At 47.1% G+C, this 25,562-nt stretch overlaps 1 protein-coding gene across 4 annotated transcripts in view; it reads right to left on the bottom strand.

Annotated features, from left to right (window-relative positions):
* Positions 1-25,257, bottom strand: part of FBLN2 (fibulin 2) — a 90,511-nt gene extending 65,254 nt beyond the window's left edge. For 2 of the 4 annotated variants that reach the window (XM_039710233.1, XM_039710238.1), the window contains exon 1: positions 25,129-25,257. The gene's annotated coding sequence lies outside the window, so the exon portion shown is untranslated. Of the gene's footprint in view, positions 1-24,283; positions 24,383-24,672; positions 24,698-25,128 lie in introns of those variants that run through there. The other 2 variants (XM_039710237.1, XM_039710235.1) reach the window with 2 other exon arrangements.
* Between the last annotated feature and the right edge of the window lie 305 nt (positions 25,258-25,562).

Genomic DNA, 25,562 nt, shown 5'->3' with positions numbered 1-25,562 from the left:
GAGGCACTAAGTTTGGAGCTGGATGCTTTCCCCACCCTTGTTCTGAAAAAAAAGAGGGAAGAAAAAATGGTTGTGACTGCTCTGTTTTGAATCTGTTGACAAAACATATATATTTCAATAAAAGGAAGGCCCTTCTCTATACTTCAATGCCTTTCTGTTAATCTTTCCAGCTAAAAAGATTTTTTGGCAGAGAATAAGTAAATACACTGTTCTTCCTCAGCAGATATGAGCTTAAGATAATTATTCTTTATGTTTTAATTACAAAGACTCAAATCTTAAGGAATTTTTATAGACAAAACTTAGCCTTGGGACGTGAGAATTTGTCTGTACACATGTTAACTCAAAATCTGGATTTTTTCTGCCTCCTACCCCCACTGAGCAATCTCTTGCACTTCAGTCTTCAGCATTAACAATTATTTCTTTGCTCCAGCAGGGCTAAAATAGAACTTCTTTGTGTGTTGTGGTTACTTTGTGGTTACACATCGTACTAACTATCCTGTAATACATATTAAGGGCCGGATCCTCTGCTCACAGCGGTTGGCACAGCTCCACAGCAGGACTGTGGTGCACAGAGGGATTGACTCCAACTTCATTGGAAGACATTTACAACAAATGAGGGTATGCCACCACTGGCAACCACTTCTTTTCGTTTTGACAACACCAGCAGTACTTTTTAGTGAATACTAAATACTATACTATACTATGAATGCACAATATACATCTATACATACATGAACTGCCATAACAACACTGTTAAAATGCCTTGAAGAAGAGAAAATGGTTTGCTTTTTAATTACTAAGCCCTTTGAGCATAAAAAAGTTCAAGGGTTAATCAGCTGTTGTTCTTTACATCAAAATCATGCTCACAAAGCTACACAATTAACACGGAAAACCACTTACAACAAAAAAACAATTTGCCTATAGAAATTTTATAGAGCCAGCAATCTGATTATTTTCTCAGGACCCCTCCCATCATCAAAAAAACAACAACCCTAAAACATTTATCTAGGGGGTAAAATACAGCCACATCACCCAGAACAATGAACCACACACGCAACAGGAGTTGTGCCAGAAAATCCATTCAGAAAGATTACTTCTCCCATTCAAAGGGGGCTTCCAACAAGTCTGCTCAGCCCCTCTGGCAAGAGGCCAGGCTGTGGGAAATGCGTGCCTGTTCTGATAAGATACGGACAAACCCTGCTAAGAATTTCCACAGTTCTGCCCTGGAATCCCAATTACTTCAGTACCTTATACAGAGACAGAATTCTTACAAATGTCCTACTACTAATTTGAGAATATAAGCTGAGTGTGCTAAAGGAGAGTGACTGAAAAATAAATTTGTCAGAAAATACAATAATAGCATGGAACAATTTCACTTTTTCAGAATCTCACTGCTCTCAAAACCAGGCTGTTTCTCATGAAGGAGAATTTTCAATATGTGGTGCTGAAATTAATTCTTCAGAACACAGCCTGGGAATTAATAATTCATCCAGCTTTCAGCAGCTTTTCCAGGTACTCCAAATTTGTAATTGTTACACTGCTCTAGCTGGGAAATAGTGAATGGGAGGACAACTACAGGTGACTTCTGTAAGGGGCTCACAGCAGCATTTTGTCACATCCCCTCCTGTGGTACCTCCTGGCTGTGATGCCTCAGTGCAAACCCCATGGGAGGCAGCTGAACTCAGCTCTGCCCTGGCCGTATTCCCTTTTTTATATCAGGCTTCCCAGAGAGCCCCAGAACCAAGCCTGGCCATGTGGGTGTCAGAGGCACAGGTCTGGCAGCCTCAGGGCAAGGCCAGGCATCACCTGTGGGACAGGTAAGGGGTGAGCTGGTGTGAACACCCCCAGCCCAGCCAGCCCGTGCCGGGGCACAGCTCCAGGTAAATGGTTCCCCAAAACACCTCAGGCACACGCTCAAACTCCCAAAAGAAACCCCTGAGCTGCAGCAAGAGGCAGAAAGCAGTCATCCCTCACAGGGAGAGTGCTCAAGGACAGCTGAGGGTTTATCACAGGACAGTCCTGCTTTGGAGAAAGGAGCTGCTCCCCTGTGCTGTCATCCCCTGCGCCCCTCAACCCCCACCCATTTCTATCCAAGGGTTTGTTTGCTTGCCTGGGTCACCGCCAGTCCTTCCTCTGCTCCCATCCTTGCTCCCTTGCCTCTCACACACAGAGAGCTCATGGCCAGCCCTGTCCCTGCCTCTCACACTTTCTGCTGCGTGCCCTGCTCAGTCCCCCCGTGCCTTCCTCTCCCCACCATTTCCACATCTCTCAGCATCTGGATTTTCAGGCTGAACTGATAAGGCTGAAATCCTTATAAGCCCTTACTCCATGAATGAGACCACAACCTTCCCATTCCTCAGGCTCACTTTCCTTCCTCAGAGGCTCCTTGTTTTTGGTGCAATGACTCCAACAAAAAGTATCTTTTTATTCCTTTAAACCACTGTGTTTCCCTGTGCTTTCTCCATGTGTTTCCCACACCCATCACTCCCCCCAAACAATAAAATCACGTATCAAAGAAACAGTCTCTACTTGAGGCACAGAGAAAACCATCTTTGAGGGAAGCACAGGCAGGGCTGCTGAGCCCCCATCCCTGCACACAAAGCTGTGCTCCTGCCAGCCCCCGCAGCTGATGTGCTCCACTCTGGAGCCCTGCCCTGCCTCAACACTGCAACGATGCTCTGGAGACAGCAGCTCATTACTGGGGAATGGCATCAAAAGCTGGAGCTGTAAATAAAGGTCTCTAAACCAAGAGAGTAAAAACAATACACTATCTCTGTAGGACAGGGGAGTTTAATACCAGCAGATGTTATTGCAATAATTTGTTTCCATTAACTATTTTAATGCTTTCCTTGATGTCCTTTTACACAACTGGGGCAATACACAAGGGCTTCACTAAAATGAGAATTGGTTCTTTGTACTCTCACCATTGTCCTTCGCCCACTCTTACCAATGTCACTAACTTTTGCTATTCCACTGAGTGACAAATTATGCCCTGCACACCTAAAACAAAAGTCTTTCAAAAGCCCTGTTGCAAGCTTTACAGAGCTCTATAGCAAGGGAACCGTGTGCCAGCTGTGCCAGTCTTCATGCACTGCTTCATGTCCCACGAGAATTCCATTAATGTCTATTGTAGAATTTCCTAACCTGTATTTCCTGCTCTACTTTGGTTCAAGGGCTGACCCTGTTGGTTTCACTGGGTTTTACTGGGCCATTATTAAAGAAGCTGTTGCCATTCCTGTGCTCGTAACACCTCCTGAGAAAGCAGGAGTGACCATGCAAGAGAGGGGGAAATGCTCTGGACTGAGACTGAGTCCCTCAAATTCTACCCATGTAAACATGTGAGGTAAAGCAGCAGTAGATGGAGGATGGTGACACTGCTGCAGCTCCTTATGACTCAATTCCTTCTTTAAAAAGTATTCCTAGAAAAGGCAGAGTAAAGACACCTTATGAAAAACCAGCTTTAAAAACAGTCCACATAAGCATGAACTGCAGGCACGCATTTTCCTGGGAAAGCAAAGCAGATGAACCTAGTATCTGTGTGATGGGACATCCAAGGCTAACAGCAGCAGCCATCAAAATTGTAACTAGTCCTGAAACTAGGCTGAAAAACACCATATTCCTGTCTCCTGGCACGGGAATAAAACAAGATTTCAAGACGCTTATTTCAATTTGGTTTGGGGCCAAAAAGTTATAAATTTTGACATTTTTGCAAAACAATATACTCCAAGTGATTTACTTCATTCAAAGCCATAACATAAAACCAAAAGGAAGAATGTTGACTTGATTAAAATTGTTCAGTCGTATTACTCTAGAATGTTGATGAAACCAGTGTGTTGCCACAGAAGATCTAGACATTTTAAATGTGCAACTTCTTTAAATTAAGACGAGCATTTTATTGGGAGATTCTTTTTCCAGATGGTTTCACTTCAGTGCTGAAGCAGAAAACTTATTTTAGGTAAGCAGAGGTGACAGGAGGCACTCTCCTTCAAAGATTTCACCCACAGACAATGTCTCTGTGTGAAGGGTGCCCCACAGGCATACATAAGGTGGGCACATGTGGAAGAGATGCCACAGGAGCAACACAGGAGCATTCTGCCAAATGTTCACTGAACAAAAAGAGGCAGCCATTTATAAATAAAAAGCAGTAAAGACAATAAATCCAGTGCACTGCAGAAGAACCCACAGACTTCCACCTTTAAGATGTACCTGCGATTTCACCAGCTGCAGATCCCTGTGAAGGTGTTCAGACAGAATAATTACTGTCTCTGTCCCACCTCTCAGTCCCTCACTAAATTGCCGTTTTCAAGGGTGACAGTAACAGAAATGCTGGTGTGATCTGTATCTTCTACTTTTGGGAGTGAGCAGGGCCAGATGCCAAGCTGATGTGAGAGGAGAAGGTGGCAGCCATCTGTGCCATCCCTCCGTACTGGGTACTGGGAGCACACGCCCTGATGGGTGTAACTGAGGGCAGCCCCCGAGCCTGCCCAAGAATCCACACCTACGGTTCAGACACACAAAGAAAAAACCTGTGGGAAAGCCAGGGCAGGGCTGGCACTCACCACCTGTGCACAAAGCAAGTTCATCAGCCCGCAGAGCTGCCGTGAACCATTCTCCTGCCTTCCCAGTGCCAGCCAGCTAAAATTGGCCCCGTAGGTTGAAGCTGTACACGAGCAGGGACCAAACACGGCCCTGCTGTGTGGCGGTGAATCTTTTGGTGAAGCTGAATCTCCCTCACGGAGATGAAAGCTCTGCAGAAGGCAGGGCAGCAGGCAGAAGCACATGTGCACACCCGTCCCGAGGAGCGAGGGGAATGTATTTCCCCAGTCAGAGCATTTTCACACCTCTCCCCAGCCAGAGCTCCGCGCTGCTGCCAGCAGCTCTCCCGGCCTGCGGTCACAGTTTAGACTGAGGGAGGAAGAAGGGAGGGGACGGAAGGAAACTACCATTTTAAAACAATCCCTTTTAAACGCAAGAGAAAATGGAAATTTGTGAGAGCATTTGAATCTTGCATGAAGACCAGAAAAAAACCCTAAACCCAGTGACTCCCGATTGGACTGTGCCAGCCCCTGGATTAGATCTTCCTTTCACACCCTCTCAAACCGGAAACTTGTGATCTCACCAGGCGCTGGAAGGGATGGCTGCTGGAAGGGACTGCTGCTCTCCTCGCACAGGGAACTGCAGGGCTATTCGCCGGGAGGATGAATGAAAAGAGAGAAGTGTTTCCATCACTGCTCTTACGCAACATTCAGGCCCAGGGCCCATCATCTCTGCCTGCAAATTACTGGAATCTGAGCTGAGCTGGACCCCTGTGCTGGGCAGAAGGAGCAGAGGGGAAGGATGAACCTCAGGGTAAATCCCAATCCAACAGGCTGGTTTTTGTTATTGAAAGTAAAGCACTCAGGAGTTGTCAACACTCCGGTCCTTGGCTAAACAAGCCTGTGTTCAGGAGTCATAGCTTTTGCAGGCAGTTTTCCTCAGGTTTGTTTTCAATAGGAAATCAGTTATCATTAACCCCCTTTTCATGGAAAAGCTTTTAAAAATGGACATTTGGGAGTCTGAAGGATTTTTACTTCATTCAACAGCGAACTCGAGACAAACAGGAAGAAAGCAGGATGGGATCAAAACTCACACAACAGCCTCCCAAAAGAACTCCCTTCTCAGGCAGAGATGCTCCAGAAGCATTCCCCACGCTCAAATCCAAACAGGAACCTGACACACTGCAGTAATGGAAAGGCATCACCCGAGGTATTTCAGCTGAAGTAGCCAAGCATTAACAGAAGTGACCAGGCAGCTATGGGACTTGTTCTTCCACAATGTGCTGGGTTTGAAGGCTTTCTGAAGTCCCGGAGAGAAAAGGCAGCCTTTTTCCAAGGGTATGACAGAGCCAGGGAGGGGAGAATCATGTCTTGGGGCTGTTGTGTCAGTGCTCCCCTTCAGCCCAGCCCAGCACAACAGGGCAGGTACTTGGATTCCAGAGGAGTGAAATTCTGTGTCATTGGGAGTTGCCGGTGCAGCGGATCCAAAGCGACCCAGTGGGAGCACAGCTGCCCAGCAGCCAGAGAGGAAGGGCTCACATGGGACACAGGGAGCTCAGCACAGGGACCAGAGCAGCAGGGACAGGCCCAGAACTCTGCCATGGGGACCCTGACAAACCCACCATGGGATGCCAGACAAACCCACCACAGCCAGGCTCCTCTCTGGACAATGCACAGGAGGCTCAGCAAGTCCTGACAGCTGGGCCAGGGTCACAACTCTGCTGCAGAAGGAGCCAAACTCTTACACTGGAGTGAAAATAAATGTGTTTGCTATTGATACACTTCTTTTTCCTTCTTTTTACATCACCAAGTTTCAGGTGACTATATATACTCCTCAAAAACACAATTAAATAATCCAGCTATTTCCACACCAGCCAAAGAAATCTGGGAAAAGATTAAAGCAAACTCAGCAACAGCCACTCAAAAATGTTTCCCAAGGCACAGCCAACAAAAACTTGTCAAAGCTCATAAGTTATGAACTAATTTGCACAGGGAGAGCTCTTTTTGGCAGCAGGCAGGTCCCTGAGAGCCACAGCACCTTGAGCAGCTGCACACGTGTGGAGACAGCCTTGTGATGGGGCAGCACAGCTTCCAGGGCCAGCACCAGCTCCAGGTTCTAGGCTCAGGTGAGCACTGTCAGTACTGGAGGCTGCTCTGATAAGTGAAAGAAAGATTTTTTCTCACTTATTTAAAGAGCTGCACTCCTGTCTTCCCTCTCAGGAAGGAACAAACCCCTCGTTTCCAAGATGTTCCCCATTATTTAGATATTTACCATTTCCCAAAACTAACCCCTGCACAACCCCTGCACAATCTCATAACCATGCCCCTCAGATATATTCTCTCAATTGATCCTGGACTAGATTTCTGTCTCTCTGCTTCCTTTCTCTAACCTCCCTGCAGGATGCTCCAGTCCCCTGCCCCTTCCCACAGTTTTACAGAGCTCCCATTTGCAGGGCTGCAGTGCGTCTCACCAAGTAAAGAGCCTGCTGCAAGGACAGTGGCATGCAAAACCTGAGATGTCATTCCCTCTCCCCATTTCTCCTTTCCTCCATGAAAGAACTCTGATACTACTTAGAACTCTCTGTAAGCAGCAGATTTAAGTTTTGAGTTTGTTTCTTTTTCATAATCCAGTCTTCTGTTATGCACTTTGAACCCCACTGCCCTAAGCAGTGACAGTAATACAGAATTTGTGTTGGGAAATGCATTGGTTGGAACATCTGAGCACCCCCTACCCATTTCAGGCAGCTCTTTCCAAACAGTTCAAACTAAAAATTCCCCCACCCCCATCCAAAATCCAAATTAGGCCAAAGAAAGGCTACTATTTAACTGACAGCTTAGCAAGTGGCCTTTCCTGCCCTGTGCGCTGCCATGTGGCAATTTGGAAATAATTAACAATGGTTTTCATACAGGGAAGGCTGAAGGGAGCTGCCAGGCAGCTTTGCACAGTGTACCTGTGAGGCAGAGCTGCCTCCATCGCCTGCACTTCAGCTGCAGAACTGAGGAATGGATTTGAGACCCTCCAGAGGAACTCAGAGGGGTCTGCTTCAGTCTGCCAATTAATTCCAAACCAGCGTCAAAACAAAATGTCAATACAGCAAGTTTACAGCCAATAGGTTTTCTGTAACTGTGTCCTGACATAGTCACTATCATGATTAATGGTGATAGTCTAGCTGTTGGGCTTTGAAAAATACCCAATTACTGAATCTGGTTGAGCATCTGACAAAATACATGATTTTCTGGTCTGAAGAAAAGGAACTTAGACTTGTTTCAGCATTTGTGCACATGCTTTCTCAACCTCCATGGACTGCAGACAAGAGCATATCTGGAGAATGGACTGAATGTACCACGAGGCATATTGCCAATTATAAATCAATAAAATCCAGAAAAAGCAGCAATGATCATTCCACGGGAAGAGTTTCCTCTCATATGGTTACAAAAAGAGAGTCCATACCAAGGTTATTATATATAGCAATTAAATTCTTCAGCTAAAGCAAAAAAAAAAAAATTTAATGGGGGAAAAACTAGAACACTTGGTTAAAATGTTCTCATAGAAATGTTGGTTACCACAGGCATTAAACAAATGGAAATCAAAGCCTACCATTTGTTGAGCACTTTGAATAGTTTTAATGCAAAAAAAAAAAGTGCTGGAAAGAAACCTTCAATTTTTCCTCATGAATGAAAGTAAATCCCTGTAAATGAAGCTGCATCTATCATGCTGCTAATCAGTCAGCAGCCACAGATGTAATCCATCAGTCCAAAGTGTTCCTCCACAAACTTTCCATAAAAGATAATGGAATTAATTTGGTTTGGTGAGTACCAAACTGAAAAGTAAAGAAGCCTGCTCTGCCATTCCATCTCAGAGCCCATCATGCAGAGACAACAGTAATTTCAGGTGGAGCTTACAGAAGTCACACGTGCACTGTCTCCATCTTCCACCTCAGGTTTATCCTGCACTTTTGCCTGAAGCAGATGTGGAATCCTGTATCTTGACTCCCTTCCTTTGACAGGGAACAGATCCCAGTTGTCTAGGGGGTAACCTTAAATTGCAGGATAATTTCCTGGAGATAGGAGCACGGGTTTTTCTTGTTTCTGCACAGAACCCCAAGCTGGCACCCTCAGTGATAGTTTGCCAAGTGTCCAAATGCACTGGGACAGCTTCTGCCCTAAGATGCACGGGTACACTTCTTGTGTTCAGAACAGTTTGGTTCTGTACCATATTCAATTTACAAACCAGAACGAGATTAGAAAAGCAACTCTTGTTTATTTTGTAAATTACACATTACATTTTCTAATACCACAGGAAGTTACTATGATCTGCTGGGTAAGCTTGCAACCCAGGCTCTTGAATATTTTAATTTATTGATCATCACCCAATACAAGTAAACCCATGATCACTTGCAACTGCAGGTGGAACATTCAAAACAGAAATCCCAGCAAAGCAGATGATACTGCATTAACAAAAAATGCTGACTGAATAACTGTATTGTTACCTTATAGACACGCATATAATTTAAACAATACTTTTTCTTCTTTATCACCATCTTGGCTTTGTTGAACACACTGACAAAACAGCAAATTCAATCTGATTTTCATCACAGCAATCAGTACTCCAGCTAAAGTGGCATTGACTAGTATGAACAATTTGTTTGGTCTTGGCACATTAAAATACGTATTTATGTTTTGGTCAATGATCTTCTGGAAGGGAACTATTTTATTTTCCAGCTGAGGAAATCCTTTAACTGTAAAGATAATTAATACAAGGGGAAGTAAATAATTAGTACAAGGGGAAATAAATAATTAGTACAACAGAAGAAGAATGAGGTTGTAGTCCCTCCTTCCACATTAGTTACGTACAGTCCAGCACACGACTGAGAAGGAAAATTAAAATGGAAAAGTTACTAACATGAGAGATGAAATGAAGTCTCCCAAGAGCACAGACTATTCGGTATTTAAAGCAATGAAAGAAGGCCAAAAGCCCCACCACGGGAAGCAGAGGGGTGCAGTGGGAGGCATTCCAGCTCTCCAGACTCCCCTGTCAGTGCTCTCCGCGGTGCAGCAAGAGGCACCTGCAGAGAGCCTTCCTGTGGCACGACCCTGCCTCACCCCGCCGTGATGGAAACGCTCTGGCAGCCCAGCCAGACGTGCACGCCCAGCTGACTGAGCTGGAGCCTGGCATGGGGAAGAGTTTCACTGGATTTCAGTAATAAACCATACATCAATTTCGAAGGCTCAATTCTGAAAGCCAGCGGCCGATACCACGGTCTTTGGTATCCCAAGTACAAAGAACAAGAACAGAACAAAAGAGGTCTGTGAGTTTAAGTTCTCAGAAGATCACTGGTGCAGTTTAACATCAGTTTTCTAGAAGTCACCTCGCTGATGAGGTTCTCTATAATTAGTGGAGGGCTGGGTAAGACTTCAGAGGGAAATTAATAAACTGTTTGGGATGAATGCCTTGTCCCTTTGCTCTGAGCTTTACCACAGAATTCCAGGCTGGTTTGGGCTGGAAAAGACCTTAAAGATAACCCAGTCCCACCTTCTGCTACCTCAGGTTGCTCCAAGTCCTGTCCAGCCTGGCCTTGACACTTTAAGGGATGGGAAGCCCACAGCTGTGCACCATACAAAGACTATACATTATTTACATCCTACATACCTTCATTTTGGGCGGATAAATGCCCAAAATTGCAGAGCCTGTGACCCACAGCTGTGCACCATACAAAGACTATACATTATTTACATCCTACATACCTTAATTTTGGGCGGATAAAGCTGCAGAGCCTGTGATTTTTCACTTTGCAAAGGAGAACTCTATGGGAAATATAAAGAAAGCTTACAGAATTGTAAGGAACACAAATTGAAGGGAATATTCCTTCAGTGGAATGTGGACTACAACACTGCAGAGGTCAAAGAGGAGAAAGCAATCCTTACCCTGGAGGTCAACTGGGAGAATCCCAGCAGAGCCCTGAAAACAATTATGGACTCCATCATTCCAGCAGTTCCTGGTCATCCAGAGGAATGGAGAAGGCAACCTCACAACAACACCTCACAATTCTGCCAATCCTCTGTTTCACCTACAAGACAAACTTCTATGAAGGGTGCAAGGCGTGCATCCAGATGGAGATGTTCCTCTCAGTAATGTGGGTGTGGCCACAATATACATGAGCACGATAAGGACTATCAGGATCTGGATTTTTATTGTTTCCATGCTCTTCTCAGAGAGCCAAAGCTTTATAAATCAAACAAGATATAAAAATAATGTGCTCTTGTTATACACAGGCTCCTGTCAGTACACGCTGACCACTTACACCCTGACCACTGCCTCCCAAGGCCTGATAAAGGAGATTTCCTGTTGGGATGTTTCACCAAGATAAGTGTTCACCTTTAAAATAATATTAACCAGTATCTTTCCACATTACCTTCCAATCTGTACTACCACCTCAGCCCACAGGCACTGTTCCTCCTTCAGTAGGAGATTTCAAGTTGTTTGACCTCATCTTGTTTACTTTACACAAATGCTATTCCTTTCTTACAGATGGATGTGATCTGGTGAAGACCTGGAACATTTTATCCCATAGCAAAACTCATTCAAATGTACCATCTGTTCTTCCTGCAGGGGCACAGTAATGCCAGAAACTGTTTAACATTCCATAAATTCAGACCATATAATGGATAGCTCATTGTTAAAGTGAGGCAAAGCATCATTTGAAACCTGATGACAAACATTTTGCTGGAGCTTTGCCTCAAAAACAGTATTCAACGTATCATTTTTGGTTTGCTTTTAAAACTTCACATTCAACATTAAACAGCAAAGGTGGGTCACAACGTGACCTTAACATCTGGCTTAATCCCCACTTCCAGCAGGGTCTTGGCTAATAACTTCAGGGAGAAAGAGACTTGGAGTGGGCCACTGGGTTATAACAAATTCACTGCAACACCAAATTCTGCTCTCCTTTGCCCCGGTATGTGTCTGTTGTAGCTGCAGGACACGCTTCCTAAGAGAACAGAATTCACTCTTCAAGTTTAAGAGCCACTAAAATATGTCTTATTTTATAGATATTGCACTTAACTGCACTCACACTCTGTCTTTCACTGACTAGTAGAAACCCCATGTTTATAATGGTATGAACTGCCATTTGCAATTTCTTTCTACACCCCAATGCTACGATATTTAATTAATAAAAAGACTGGACAAAAAGTCCTGCTATGAATATGTACCATCTGAGTCAACACTAAAATAGCCTTCATTTATTTGCCATTCATAGAAGAAAACCACAGAATAAAGAAGGGGGAGAAGGAGAATTACAGCAAAAAACCCCAAAACACACACAAAAGAAATCAGCAGTGTTTCATTGGGAAAAAAGGGCTCTGTAGAATGCTGCCCCCAGAGTGGGACACAGCAGCCCCATGCCAGTTCCTGGGGTTTCCTGGGGCCAGGCAGCCCCTGTCCCCTGTCACCCACAGCTGTGGGAGCCGGGCTCCAGCAAATCCACACAACTCACACTCCTGGGAGCAGGAACCCAGCACAGGGTTTGTGTCCCAGTGACACAAACCACCCCACAACACTTGCACGCTCCCAAGGACAGGAATGGTCATCTCAGAACCCTATTATTGCAGCCCAGAAAGCCGTCATTTAAGACCCTGTATGTAAATGTATATAATCATTGCCATGTCTTTAGGAAGCTCTCACACCGCTATAATAAAATCCACAGAAGCAAAAAGCACTTTTAGCCCAGCCATTCCTAATCCCAGAGACAATGCCTATATTTTTCCATCACATCAGATCCTGGATGGTGGGGGAAGGGCAGGAGTGTGAGGAGAGGGGGAAATGCAACTTGAGAAGTAGTAAGTGTGTCAAAATCTAAATTACTTGGAGATATTTTGCAGCACAATTCTCCTTTATGCCTGTGCAGCTCGGTTCATATGGCTCACATTCAGCCTGTCACAGTGAATCACTGCTACTCCTTGACTTACATTAACAAAAACAAACCTAACTTTCGCTCCAGCCTGTGAGGTAAAACTTTGAATTCCCAGTCAAAAGGCCAGAAGTGGCATTAAAAATAATTGTTTTTGTAAGAAACTCAGTTTGAGGAGAAAGCAACAAAAAAAAAGCCCGTGAAGATCTGACTAATAGCACAAACACATGTGTTGCTTATGGAGAACTTTGCAAAAAAGCAAAAAGCTTTGTCCACGAGCAGCAAAGACCCGGCTTTAGCAGCCTTAACTAACAAAGCAAACCCACCCCTCTCTACTTAAGTCTTTAAACTGCATCAAACTGGAGAAATTTAACAGTAGCTTTAGAGCCTAAAGAACAGTTAAAAAGTAAATCTGGAAAACAAAGTACAAAAACCGAAGTGAAACCCAGCCAGACACAAGCCCTGCAACTAGCAGAACACAAGGCACAAAGCAAAGCCAGCACTCAAACAAAGTTACTTTACACTTCTCCCAGCAAATTTGCAACAAATGTCCAGTTAGGAAAGATTTCCGCTGACCTGTGTATGAGCAGCAGTGCAGATGTGGCGAGTTCTCCTGTCACCTTTTGTTCCCAGCCATGTCAGCTGTGCTCTGCTCCAAGTGTTGCTCACACTCCCAAATCCCCTTTTCCAGCCCTATCTTAGGAACTGCCCAGATTTTGTAGTGTAATCTGAGCAGGGAAGTACCATGTGCCTATGATATGGTTAATTCACTTTTTACCCCCTGCAATGCTTAAGGAAGCTGCTTCACATTTCAAAGCTGAGCCCAGGGCTGCCTGACCCAGGTAAAGCCAGGGCAGCGCTGGGACTGCCTCCTCCACCCCAGTGGGGCCCTAGAACAGCTCATTTCCCCCTCCCAGACCCCAGGGGGGATTCAGGAGCTGCTGAGGCCCTTGTGTTCCTTCCCCTGGGTGTCTGGAGCAGCAGGGACCACAGTCCCAACACAGGGGACTCCTTGCTGAGGGCCACCACCACTGTGCTGGGGCCACCACCATCCCCACGGCCAAAGCCAAGGCTGGTCACTGAGGTAGCTCTGGAGAGGCCCCTGAAGACCCAGCAAAGCCCTGCGCATCTGCTCTGGGATCTTTGGCAATGAAGATGTTGTACATGTTGGGCTGGAAGAGTCCCATCTGTTCTTTTCCAGGCTGCCACCAGCTAAGCAATTAACAGCATCCAAAAACCAAGCCTCTGAACTTTGTCAATTAACTTTTCTGTTAATATTCTTCTTTTGTTATTGATCTACTTCTGGTTTGAATTTGCAATTACCATCATGCTTGACAAGAACACTGCACTGAGAGAAGGAGGAAATGCCTCTTCTTCCCAAATTCTGCACAGGGCAGAGTTACACTCGCTGTGATGCTGCCTAGCACAAATGCACCAGAGAAGATGCAGAGGAGCAGAGGGAGAATAGTCCCCAAATCCTGTCACTGCTGCTGGTCCAGCCCCAGCCCCACAATGAGGTCCCCAACGCTGTGCACCAACCCCAGGGATAACAATCAGCACCAGCCTGGTGCAGGCATTCCCTGAGTGTTTGCTCAGAGAAGGGTGAAGTGCAAACTCACACGGGCTGTGCTATTCCCCAGCTTTTGTGCAAGCAAATTCCATGTAATCCCAATGTCAACATGGTCAATGGCCCAATCACTGCTAAATCAAGTCAGGGAGGCTGAGGGAGTCCCACTTGGCAAGGGGAAGGGAGGTCTCTGTTCCTCTCTCCACCAGCCCTGGGCAGATGGGGGAGCAGACAGAGCTGCTTTTCAACAGCCAAGAGAGGGCCCCTAAAAGAGATTAAAGGGAAGAAACAGTCAGTGATCCTGGAAGAGGAAAGATACAAGACAAAAAGATGGCAGAAAACAGAAAACCTTTGCGGGAACTTTTAACTCTTAGCCAGAAGGCAGCAAAGCAATTTCATGTAAAGAATCTGCTTTTTAATTCCTTGCCTTGGTATTTAGGATCTACAAATACCTTCTGTGGGATTTCTAACAACTGCATTCTGCATCTTGGAGCTTTCCTGTCTTCAAACTGTAGATCTTTACTCTAAAGCAAAGGTGAGAGCTCTATCTTCCCTGTTGCATAATTTACTAAACCCAGTTATGTTTGAAATTAGCATGTTGGTAAGGTAAAACTTGGAATAATATAATGGGACTATTTCAGAGAAAAAGATACATTCTTCAAGGATGAATTCAACATCTCAGCTCAGAAATCTGATCTTGACTGAGGTGACAATTGCTTACAAAACAAAAGTAACAAAAAGGAAGTGAAGTGACCTCAAAGGTTAGGAATGGACACCAACAGTTGTCTCTGATCAAGGCTGTATTTATAGCACAGTATCATGGAATGGTTTGAGTTGGAAGAGACATTAAAGCTCATCTTATTCCACCCCTTGCCATGGGCAGGGACACCTTCCACTGTCCCAGGGTGCTCCTAGCCCTGTTCAGCCTGGCTGCCAGGGTTCCAGGGGCAGCCACAGCTGCTCTGGGCACCCTGTGCCAGGGCCTCGCTGCGAGGAGCCCACAGCCCCAGGCACCACCTGCACAGTGCCCCAGCAGCACTCGTGCTCCTCACCCCACACCCTGCCAGTGCAAGGTGCCCCATCCCTGACTGGTGTGGGTGACCCGATTACTGTGTCCCCAGCCCTCCAGGCGAGGCCAGGCAGGGCTGCACGGCCAGGGCAGGGCACAGCCAGCTGCAGGGAGCCAGCTCTTCACTGCCTAATTCCATCAGCCTGCAGAACAGGCTACAATTTGCTGAAATGATGATTAATCAAATCTTATTTTTCTCTAAAGCAGCTAATGAACAGCCAATTAAGTGTCTCAGTAATTCACAAATAACAAAGGAATACTCATGGAGTGACAACTACCAGCTATTTAACAGCACAGGCACGGCAGTGAAAGCCAGCCTGGCTGGAAGGGCAGGACATGTATGACCACCACATCGTCCCAAAGCCACCTTCAAATTACCACCACCCCAGTCCTCACTGCTTGCTCCCAGGCCTTTGTGCCCACTGGTGAGGAGGGACAGGGAACCCTCGTGGTCCCACAGAGCCAGGGGACAGGGCATGGGGTGCCCAGAGGACAGAGGACTGGGGTGCCCAGGGGATTGGAGTGCCCAGGGGACTGGGTATGGGGTGCCCAGAGGACGGGGGTGCCCAAGGGATTGGAGTGCCCAGGGGACTGGGTATGGGGTGCCCAGAGGACTGGGGTGCCCAGGGGATTGGAGTGCCCAGGGGACTGGGTATGGGGTGCCCAGAGGACAGAGGACTGGGGTGCCCAGGGGATTGGGTATGGGGTGCACAGAGGACAGAGGACTGGGGTGCCCAGGGGATTGGAGTGCCCAGGGAACAGGGCATGGGGTGCCCAGAGGACAAAGGACTGGGGTGCCCAGGGGATTGGAGTGCCCAGGGAACAGGGCATGGGGTGCACAGAGGACTGGGGTGCCCAGGGGACTGGAGTGCCCAGGGGACTGAGGATGGGTGCCCACAGCACCCCCACATCCAGCTGGAGGAGCTGGGCACCTCCTGTCCCAGGAGGGGCCTGCCAGTTCCGCCTGTCCCGTGGTTCAGTTCAAATCCTTTGCAGACTCCAAACAAATCCACAAATGCTTTGTTTTGATCATATAAATCAGGGTGAGATTAAGATGCATAAACACAGCGCAGTTACCCGAAAAGCAAGGAATGACATTTTAAAAAGAATCCATAATCTTGGGTTTTTGAAGTATTTCTTCAGTGGGAATTGTGTTGGAGCAAAGAATGTAAAACCTAGAAGCTTCCAAGAGGGGGTCATGTGAAATTACTCTATTTCAAAATTTTTCCAAATCACTAACATTTTGACTCTGAATGTATTTGTAAGAATCTGCCAAAAAACCATCAAACCAGTCAATTTTTTTGCAGTTTGTAACTGTCTCCTTTTTTCCCAGGTCTTAAAAATGTTTTTGTAGAGAACTTATGTAATTTCTGTAGAAACTTCTGCAATCCACAATGACATTGCATATTTTTTTTCAAGTAAAAACAAGCCTCCCAATAAAGAACAAAGAACATCCTTTGTTTCAGACAAAGAATTTCAGGAGAAACCACAAAATGTTCAAGCAAAACATTAAACATTTGATTTTCCACCCATTTTGCCAACAGTCTAAGTTTTCCCATACTTCTAATATCAGTGTCAATAAGGAGGGGAGGGGATGGGAGGCAGGTCAGACGCATGACAGTCACTCTGCAACTTAAAACCTGTTCATTAAATAAAGATGAAAATAGGATGTTTTGCAGAAAGCATATATTTTCTTTTACTTAGCTTTTCTTTTTAATGAGGAAACAAGACCTGCTTGGTTTACCCATCAGGAAAATACAGCATTGAGGGAAAACTGGAAGTTGTTACTCAAGTTATTGGAGAAATCCTCAGCTCTGCTCCTGAGAACACCCAGCTCTGCAGCTACCTTAGTCACCAACATGAGAGTCTTGTCCTTTGTTAAGGCCCCAACATTACTGACAGCAGATGTTATTTAGGCTCTTTAAACAAGTTTTCGAAAAGCAGGCTTAAAACCAAATGGAAACATTTTATTTTGAACCCATTGGAGATCATTTGAAACACACACATGCTTGCCTGACACACTTCACTGCCTGTTTTCACAGAATGGTTTGGGTTGGAAGGGACCTAAAGATCATCTAGATCCAACACAATTATCAAGTTCCAATTCCCAGTTAGTGGAGGTGCAAAGCCATCCTCCAGCTGTGGAAGCAACATGGAACTTTGTGCAGCTGCATGATGGAGTGCCACAGTGCCCAGCAATGCACAAGCACACAATTTACACAATTTAAGTGCTATTTACACTCTCAGAGACAAGCAAGCCCAAACCACAGAAACATAACCAAGAATTACGTATGAGCTGTCCGGTCTAGGCATTTGCTTCATCTTCGTGGCAAACATCATAAAGTGCTAATTTATTTTTTAAATCATTACAGAAAGAGATATTTTAGTAAATTTAAGCAAACCCCAGTGAGTTTCTTTCACTTCACTGTATTTAAATGCAGGAATAGAAGTGATGCACTCAAGTTAACCTGTTTGCCCAGACTGGAGAGACATTATTAAATGTTCTTTTACACATCCTAAATATTCAGACACTTGCAGCACCCCAGGGCATAGTGTGTTATGTCAACACCTTGAGAAGAATGCAAACATCTTAATAAAAGCAAGGAGGGATTGCTTATCGTGCACTCTTGCTGTTAACATCTGCATTTTACAAAAGCTCGCGAATTATTACACACACTTTCCACAGGACATATCCTCCTGGATATGCAGGCAGCCATGCCAGGAACCAAACATCGTGTCAGAAAGCAGACTGCATTTTTGGTTTTGCTCTAAAGGCAAATGAATGTTTCCGAGCATTCTGCAGCTCCCCTGAGCAGAGCTAAACATTTACTTCAACAGCTCATAACTGAGGGGTAAATCCCCCAAACCAATCTGGTCTGTATCGCATTATATCCTTCCCCAATAGCCATCCAAGTTTTATACATTAATCATGCCCAAGAGCCTACATTCAGGATCACCAGACTGGATGTTGTATGGATTGTAGGACAGAGCTCCACGCGTGAGGCAGATGAGATGAGAACAGGACATGCCGTGCCACCAGATGTGACTGTCCTGGTTGTGAAAACTGAATAAATAAAAAGTTGGCCTCCACAGAGATGGCAGAGCCTCTGGGCAGGCTCAGCAGCTCAGCTCCTTCAGGTGGATGGAGGAATAGCCTCTCTCAGTCCTCGCTGATTCACTTCAGGAAGGAAAGAGACAAACCCAAAAGACAGCAGGATTATCTTCAATAGTCTAATTAGTGGCTCGAGATAATCCACTTGGCTTTGTCTAAAGCAAATTAGGGAGTGCTCGTGGGAACTGTGCAGAGGCAGAGGCCAGCAGGGCCCAGAGAAGGGGCAGGCTGGCAGTGGTCAGTGGGGTCAGGGATCTGCACCAGCTGCCCACCCTTGAGCCTGGGCTCGGGGGGCTTCAGGAGGTGCACGCCTGTCCAGTAACTCTGCCCAGCAGAGCTGCTACCATCTTCTCTGTCAACTCCACTTTGAGCCAGTAATACACTTAGCAAAGCAAAACTAGATTAAAAATAAAACAAAATTGGGCTTTGCTATCAAAACTAAAATCTGGCAGCCTGTTCCCATGCAAAACCCTTCACAAGTGATACATTTGTGGAGGACAGCTGGAATAAATCCATGACATTTAATGACATACTAAAAGCAAACCTTGAACAAACAACTTTAAATCATTTGAAATACTACTGTGAGTAGATGAAACTCTGCAGTGCTCACATGTTACAATAATTAATCATTTCTAAACAGTGGAGTTTAATTATTTTTTAAAAAATCTTTTGCAGAAGTGGGTGTTTTTCCCCATTCCAGACATATATTTAAAGTAACACTCTCCTGTGAAAAGGTTTCACTTCAAAGTTTTAAATGTATTCTCTCATTCTGATCTGATTCATGACACCAGCAAAAGAATTTTTCCAGCTTTCACCTTATTTTTTTTATGTAACCTCACCTCCAAAGCCATAGCACAGAAAAGCAGCAATCCTAGAAGTTTTTTCTATAAAACACTTCAAATGTGATTGCCACAGAAACTCAGACAACAAATTGCCTTGTAACTTAAATGGGAATTCAGATCCCATAGGCATCCCCTAACCCTCTGTCCATGAACATCCATATCATCCTAAAAGGTTCACAAATGCTCGGGCAGAAGAACAGGTCTGCCATTCCATGGGTGGAACAGCTGTTCAGCGGGAGCCACACTGATGCCCTGAAGGATTTCAGCTGGCCCACCCTGAGCACCAGGGATCTGTGGAATTTCCCAGGAGGGACAGCTATGCGACGGGGCAGGTACCAAGCTGAGATGATTTAGGACAGCACAAACAAAGCGTAAGGGGCACATCTTGAGCTGATGCTGGCCAAACGGCCCAGCTCTGGTTAAGTGAAGCCTGGGGACACACAGACGGTGTCTCCTGGCCATGGCTACAGCAGGAGCTGGCTGAGGACCAGGAGCTGGCTGGTAGTCCCCCACCACATGTCTGGCAGGAGGGACAGAGAGAATATTCACTGTGCTAGTGCAGACTCAGCTAATTCAAGTCAAAAACAAAGGTGGTTTGAGCTAACCTGGCTGGATTTGCAGTGAGGTGGATTAAGAACACCCCTAAGACCCCTTCTGCCAGCTCTGGTGGGGATATAATCTTTGCTGGTTGTATTTTCTATTTCCAAAATGTCATGTATGCCTGCCCTAGGAACTGCTTTTTCTCTCTCTCTTCATCACCAGTCTAGACAAAACTGCATTAAGATCCTTTCTTGACTTATGTGTACAGGTGTAAGGGGTTAGCAGTTACTAAAAGGTTTTCTGGATACAGGAAAAAATGAGCTCCTTGTCTCCAAGGTATTCTCAGCGAATAGAGTCGGGAGCAAAAACTAGAACTAAACTAAAAGAAGTTTCCTGCCAAGGATCACCAAAAAAAAAAAAAAAAGGCAGAAAGTCTGTGAGGTGTGGAGGGGCACTTCCTCAGCCTTCGTGTCACAGAAAGGTCTGAGTGTGCAGGTACCTGCTGTCGGGGACCCGAGCCCGGCCCATGGCAGCTGGCTGTCCATCTGTCCGTGCAGCTGCACCAGGGAGCCAGTCGCTCCCACAGAGCGTTCCTGGCACCGGGCTGGGCACTCCCTGCCTGCCTTCATTCACAAGAACCAGCCCAGGCTGGGGAAAGCCCTGGGCTGCAGTGCACCGAGCAGAAAATGCCGGTGGCATCCCTGCCCAAAGGCACTGCCCCCGCCTCGGCTGCGTGCTGAGGCCAGGGATCAGCGACAGGGCTTCAACTTCTCCCTGCCCCTGGCTCCAGCCCTCAGGCTCCTCAGCAAACACACAGACAGGAATGCACGTAATGCAAAGCAAGGGGTGTAATTAACACAGCTTAATTTTCATGAATAATGGGGTAGGTTTGTAACGGGCAAGAATGAAAACATAGCTCAAAGGGTCTGGTCGTGCTCAGACAGAGGAGGAGTGGCCAGGCCACAAGTGAGCTGCATTTCTTCATACCTAAGTTTGTTTCAACTCTTTGATTTCCAACAGAAAGACCACAATAACACAAGCAAGAGAAAACAAAACACTTTTTGGAAAGCCTTTTTCCAAGTCTCTTCTGTTTAACTCCTGATCTTTATGAACACGGAATTGGAAAGGACTTGGGATATTAAATACAGGCCCCTATTATTAAAAGGCAACATGTCACTTCCAGCAGAAAGAAAGGTTAATGTTATGCCAATGAGCTGGAAGGAAATCCAAATTTCTAATGCACGAGAATGGGGGGAAAAGCTAAACAAAAGTGAATGTATGAGCCACTATCACAAGATCAGAGCCTTATTCTAAACATATGGACTGGTGGCATATTAAATACAGGCCCCTATTATTAATAACTAAGAAGGAGATAAGAGGCACAATAATTAAGAGTCAAGGCTCTTTCTATCACTAGGGATCTGCATACAACTAAGAAAAAGACCTCAGGACACTCAGCGTTGGAACAGAGGAGGAAGGCGAGCTCCCAGGGCACTGTGAGGCCATCCGAGATCACAGTGGCCCTGAGGACAAAGGCAGGCCCCAGCCAGCAGCACTCTGGTTTCCTCTGCTGAGCAGCCAGAAGGCAGCTGGAGGAAAGCCTGTGCCCAGTGCAAGTCTCTCAGCAGCCACCAAAACCTCTGCAGAATGCAAGAGACACTTCTGGTTTTGGCAGAAGCAGCTAAATCCCACCTTGTACCCCACAAGCTACGGGAAGAAACTCCCAGGCATGGAAACGTTTTCAAAGAGCAGTTTGAAAGACAAGACCAACCCTGTAAAGATTTCTCCTCTGCCTGGATTAAGGAAAGAAGGCAGCAGAGAGAGACGCTGAAAGGCAACATGTCACTTCCAGCAGAAAGAAAGGTTAATGTTATGCCAATGAGCTGGAAGGAAATCCAAATTTCTAATGCACGAGAATGGGGGGAAAAGCTAAACAAAAGTGAATGTATGAGCCACTATCACAAGATCAGAGCCTTATTCTAAACATATGGACTGGTGGCACATCGAAGAGGAGATAAGAGGCACAATAACTAAGAAGGAGATAAGAGGCACAATAATTAAGAGTCATGGTTCTTTCTATCACTAGGGATCTGCATACGACCAAGAAAAACACCCCAGGACACTCGGCCCTGGGACAGAGGAGGAAGGCGAGCTCCCAGGGCACTGTGAGGCCATCCGAGATCACAGTGGCCCTGAGGACAAAGGCAGGCACCAGCCAGCAGCACTCTGGTTTCCTCTGCTGAGCAGCCAGAAGGCAGCTGGAGGAAAGCCTGTGCCCACTGCAAGTCTCTCAGCAGCCACCAAAACCTCTGCAGAACGCAAGAGACACTTCTGGTTTTGGCAGAAGCAGCTAAATCCCACCTTGTACCCCACAAGCTACGGGAAGAAACTCCCAGGCATGGAAACGTTTTCAAAGAGCAGTTTGAAAGACAAGACCAACCCTGTAAAGATTTCTCCTCTGCCTGGATTAAGGAAAGAAGGCAGCAGAGAGAGACGCTGCCAGGCTGGCAGGAGGCTTGGTTTGGTTTATATGGCATGCAAAATCTGGGGACACAGGGATGATGGGAGGGACAGCCAAGGTCCTTTCCATCCCCAACAGTCTCCATGCAGCCTGCGAGACCTGAGTCACCAGACATGACAGCAGTGAGAGCAACAGGAGCCCTCAGAGCTTCCAGTACACACAAAAAGGCACAAAATCACAGCATGGAAGCAGCCTGGAGAAGGGCTGCAACCACTCTGCTCCTGCAAATCCAGAGAAAGGGATGTCCTTCTGCAGTGCTGGAGGAGTTCTGGCAGCATGGAAGCCCCAGCAGTATCGCCTCCTGGAACTGAGGAACTGTCCAGCAAAACAGTTTCCAGGTAGTAACAGCAGGACTCCATCCCAGGAAGGGACAGATGATCAGACACAGAAGCTATCACTTCCTGACTGTGCTGCTGCTCCATTGCCATCTACCACCTGAGCCCCAAAAAGCAGCCTGGAGTGCTCACACACACGCAGGAGCGAAGCTGCACTCAGGAGCGCCCTGCTGAGGCTCCCTGGGAGCTCACCAGCCTCTTCCAGTGGGATCCAGCTGATCCTCAGCCACACTCACCCCCAGCCCTCAGAGATGGGGGTTGCTGTTGCCCTCCCTCGAGCTCATGCCTGAGCAGGACAGAAAGAGCTTTGTCTGGAATGTCGTCTTTAATGCCACCAAGCACTGCAGGGGACTCTGCCCAACATCACCTCTCAGAGGCCACCTACACTCAGTGCACAAAACTGCAGAACACCATTTCTTCTGGCTTCAAGTAGATCAGAGAAGTTAAGAAGTGTGTAATATCACATGATCATATCATGCAACTGGAAAGGTATTAAAGTGGATGGATGGAAAGTAAAGATCACTTCAGTCTCAAAAACTGATTTAAACTAAAAGAGAGACATTTTTCCTCGTATTTATACACACTGCAAGCCTGTTTACTTATTATTCGTTCCAGTGTCATTTGCAGAATAGCCTGATGCAGTGTGCTCAGACCAGCAGTCCTACAGGAGAGGGGTGCCTGACAAGCTCCCAAGGCTGAAGAGCTCCATGGCTTTGCCATTGGTTTCTTGTCTTTAGTGGAAAAGTTAAAGCTCCAGGCTCTACACTAAACTCCATAAACCCTGCCCAGAGCACTGCCTTTGTGACATAATACATTTATGCAACTAAAATAACATGGCTCTTGAAGAGTAAGGCAGCACTGGGAAAGCTTTGCCAACAAAGCAATGCCAATTAAGAGTGTGATTTTTGGAATATATTTTTAGGCCAACATCAGCCCTATTAATGCTGGTATAACTGTCTTCAAAGTGATTTTGAAGGTCCAGCTGACGCCACTCGGGAGAAGAACTAGTTAAAAGACTAGGGTTTGGCCTCTATAGGCTCCATTCTGTCATTGGGGGAAAATTCTTCATAATAAAACTAATTTAATCCGTTCCCCTAATAAGGGGGGTTTACGTCCAATATCTTCTGAGACAATTTTACACTCATTAACTGTATAGCACAAACTGTAGTTTTTGTTGTTAGATGACGTAAGCTACAAGTAAAGCCACACTTATGCGATGTATGCATAGCTTCCGTTTGCATCTGAAAGGACCGGGATGCCTAAAGCAAGAATTCATGACGAGGAGGAGCAGGAAAGGAGAGAACTCAGGTGCTGGTGATCTGTTAGCAAACCACACAAACTCCAAACACCGCCCCTCTGCTCATCGCCTATGGTTGCAAAGAAACCAAACTCGACGCTAATATAACTTGGCAATAACGGCAACTTTCCTTTCCAAAGAAAGCCAAAGGTTGAGAGAGAAAATTCGATACCAGTGGGGCACACACCAGCTCCAAGGCCCTTCCTGCAGGTGTTACAGACCGTGTGCCCAAATCCTCCTCCCGTGACCTCAGCCCGGGGCGGCTCAGCCCGGGGCGACCGCCAGGCTCCTGCACAAGGCTCTGAGCGATCGGGGAGGAGATGAGGTGAGGGGAGGCATGAGGCAGAGAGCCGGCCGGCTTCGGCTCAGCCCTACAGGCACGCAGCTCGGCTTCTCCACTGATCCTGGGAGCCTGGTCCCCCGGCGTGCCCCAGCACATCCCTCCCCTGTCCTCCCGGAGCTCCCGACGCTGCCCCCGCTCCGTGTTAACGCCGCTCACTGCAGAAATCACAGCAAGAACGGGCAGAGCGCGCTTTTTTTAGCTCTACCATATACCTTCTCCTGTTCCTTTCGAACTTCCCATTGGTTTTCGCTCGGCTCACGAGCCTGCACGACTCGGTGGACGCGTGTGAGGAGCAACCCGGGCAGCTCTCCCCCCGGCGCCAAATGACATCTGCCTCGCGAACGCTCCCCCCGCCCCGCTCTCGCCTCCACCCTGCGAGTTGTTTTCCATCCACCAACAGCTCCGAAACCTCCACGGCAACTTGTTTTTTTTTCCTTTGACAATCCGCCGCTTCCAAACCAACAGGAAAAAAAAAAAAAAAAGGAGAAAAAAAAAAAAAAGGAGAGAGGGAGAGAGGAACAGCGCAAGGAAATATCCCGGAAAGGGCTCTGGGCGGAGGGGCTGCAGCGAGCGCCGGGGCTCCGCGCTGCCCCGCACTTACCGGGCCGCGCCGCGCCGCTCGCTCCGCTCCGCGGGGAAGGGGCCGCGGGACCCCGGGGCCGGAGGGAGGGGCCGGAAAGCGGCGCCGGGGCCGAGCGGCGGCGGGGTTTGTCCAACCTGACAGCGGCCGGGCGGGACGGCAGCCCCGCGGAGCGCGGCCCGACGCGCCGGGACAATGGGATGGGATGGAATGGAGTGGGATGGGATGGGCTGTGTGGGGAGGCTCACAGCCCCCAGACCGGCTCCTGGGGACCGCAGCTACCAAGGAAAATAAAAAGCCGGGGTGAGAGGTGAGCGCCCGCGCCTGCCCCGGCGCTGAGGGGCCTCACCTGGCTCTACCCAGGTTAACGCCGCTCTGTCGCCCAAAGGTGGCTTCGAGGTTGTACTAAAAGGGCTTTTCAATTTTTTTTTTTTGTCCCACAGCTGCTTACTAAGATGTAAGTAGCTCCAAACTCACCTGGCCGTGAGCCCTCAGGGAAGCGCTCGGTGCTCGGCCCCCGATCTGCTCATCGAGAGCGTCCCGTTGCTGTCGTGTGACAACAGCGACTGTTTATAGAAACCCATCCTGGGATAAATTAGAGACGAGTCCCTGGGACGAACCGAGTCCCTGCAACCAGCACTATGTCATCGGGAAAGCATCCCTCCTCAGAGGGTCTCGGGAGTACGGCCGCTGCTGCTCCCTGCCAGACGCGGGCTGTGCCTGTCGGCTCGGGGAGCTCAGCCAGAGGGAGCCGCTAGTCCTGGATCCTGGATCGGGCACCTCTCTTTGGGCACCAGGCTCGGCTTCCCCCTGCCTTTCTGTCCCTTCAGTACCAGCTGTTTCCAGCCGGGCCCGCCGGCCAGCCCTGGAGGCAGGCAGCACTGAGGCACAGCTGGGATGTTTTCACACCC

This window comes from Passer montanus, unplaced genomic scaffold (genome assembly GCF_014805655.1).
Source record: "Passer montanus isolate IOZ18808 unplaced genomic scaffold, ASM1480565v1 scaffold227, whole genome shotgun sequence".
Lineage (NCBI taxonomy): Eukaryota > Metazoa > Chordata > Aves > Passeriformes > Passeridae > Passer > Passer montanus.
Note: the sequence above shows the minus strand (reverse complement) of the source record. Positions and strands in the feature narration are given on the sequence as shown.